General features: G+C 46.5%; 1 protein-coding gene across 3 annotated transcripts in view; it reads left to right on the forward strand.

Moving 5' to 3' along the window:
- Window positions 1–774: 774 nt before the first annotated feature.
- The window catches only part of LOC107263531 (discoidin domain-containing receptor 2), a 97,104-nt gene continuing 95,764 nt past the window's right edge, over window positions 775–2,114 (forward strand). For 2 of the 3 annotated variants that reach the window (XM_015730851.2, XM_025080641.1), the window contains exon 1: window positions 782–1,163. The gene's annotated coding sequence lies outside the window, so the exon portion shown is untranslated. Of the gene's footprint in view, window positions 1,164–2,114 lie in introns of all 3 variants that reach the window. The other variant, XM_025080642.1, reaches the window with a different exon arrangement.

The raw sequence follows: 2,114 nt of genomic DNA on the forward strand, positions 1-2,114 counted from the left end.
AGCCCTAGGTTAATACAAATATCCAATGATCGTACCGTCTTGAATCCACATAGGTACCATATATGAAACTGACAATCCCCTATACCCATCAAGTCAAGAATTGCCATTTCTATATACATCATACTGCTTTCCACGATCCTTCTTTAGGTTATCCAGACCGATCTTCACGTTCATAGAAATACCTACTGACGATCCATTCCTTCAGCTCGTCACGTACCAAACGTGCTTCGACAGTATAATATATTCCTAATGGAAAAACTTCTCTTTCGTCTTACCGACGCTTTCAATTTTCCGTCGCGTCGGTTCGCGAATTTTGTGTGCCCCCCCTTTCCTCCCCGCCCCCCCTTCAATTCATCCCTACTGATCTCGTGGACGTCGCGCTGGGTAATCCGGCAAACGAGGATGAGCGACGAGGACGAGGAAAGAAAAATAAAGAAAAATGACATTTCGTGGACGTCGAGGAGTCACTCGTGCGGAATAAGCGTTTATATAAAAGCATCGAATCAAAAGCATGATTGAATTAAAATATTAAAAGATCCATATTGTACGTTGAACCTCGATATAAATTCAGCTTCGTTCGTCTCCTGTCCATATTGTACGAATATCGCATCGTGCCGTATATCTACGTACGAGTAAGCTATACCAATAGTGAAACTGACGTACGCCACCGCGCAGTGCTACGCTTACCTCCTGGTGCAAGTTAGGTAGACGAACCAGAGATAGAACGTGCGTGTGGTGGTCAATCGCTGTGAGGCCGGGTAGTGCGCAGAGGAGAGCGCCGATTGGTAGCGGGTCGCGGGTTCACCTCAGTCGTACTCGAACGGCGCATCGAGAAGGGTCTCGCCGGCGCGCACGAGGGAGTGTCGAGCGTCGAAGCGCCCCGCGTCGGTCCGCGTCACGCGACAAACCACGCGTCATATACGTGCCACGATTGTTTAACGTGTTGTGGACGGTTGTTATTTTTCATAAACAGTCGGAATGTCCAGTGCAGTTTTGCTTATGAACAGTGTGTAGAGTCTCGGTGTAACTTGACGTGGAAAACGATTTGTGTGCATGAGGACAATTACTATCGGTGCGAACATCAGAGGACTGGTCGACGTTAAAAAGGACACGTGTCAACTGGAGGAGACGCATCTGCGGGCTTTTCTTGGACTTTGAAAACTGTAAGTGTCCTACGTTATATCCGAAAATTTTCGTTGCGCAAGGTTATACGATCGTGATGCTCTTAACGTTCTACGTTACGCGCGGTAGGGCTTCGTACGGCGAGGATTAAAATGCCGTGAGCGCAGACTAGGACCTATAGAAACGGTGCTCCACTCGATCCCAGATCGTTTTTATTGGTTTCTGATATAACGTTCGTATAACGACGACGTTGCCATCTGACGTCTCAATGTTATAACTTTATGCTCGGATTTACGTCAGCGACCGATTTCGTCTGCGTCAGGGAAGATGAAAAATTTCATATAACCTCGTGAACGTTATTATTGAATTTTTCTTTCGTTGGCTCCCTTCATTGACGCGTCTCTTAAGTCACACAGGTATGACATTTAAGTGTATGTATTATTCTACCAGATCGTTATCGCTCTCTGACCTTTCATTCTGTGGAAGTATATCCTTATCTGTATCGAACAAAGCCACGGTTGACCTTGTCTCTCGCGAAATCGTAATTAGTCTGCGGTCGGCTTACGGGTTATAAAAATAAAAATATTTGACCTGTGCAGTCTCCAAGGTTTAGGGGATTCTCCAAATGTGTTACAGACGTAAATTTCCATTTCCTTTTCCTTTTGTTTCCTTTTTATTCGGGACCACCGAGCATCGGAGGGGTACAATCGAAAGACTTCAGGATACCTTCGTGTAAGGTGGAGTCACGAGAGGCCGCCTTAGAGCCTGCGCTCGCCTCCAACACGGAAATACACTTATGCGGGGCATTCATTTTCCGCTATCGCGGTGCCGTGCTTCCCCGCACAAGTGCTTCGAGATTGAAAAATTCTAGATAAGAAAGCGCCAAGTCGCGCGACCTCGAGGAGATCGTTTCGAACTTCGTGCAATTTAACCTTCTTTACCTATTTCGTCTTTTTTTTTTTTCAACTTCTCCTCCCCCCCCCCCTCCTCCT

The sequence above is a fragment of the Cephus cinctus genome, unplaced genomic scaffold, assembly GCF_000341935.2.
Source record: "Cephus cinctus unplaced genomic scaffold, Ccin1 Ccin1_scaffold0153, whole genome shotgun sequence".
In the NCBI taxonomy this organism is placed as follows: domain Eukaryota; kingdom Metazoa; phylum Arthropoda; class Insecta; order Hymenoptera; family Cephidae; genus Cephus; species Cephus cinctus.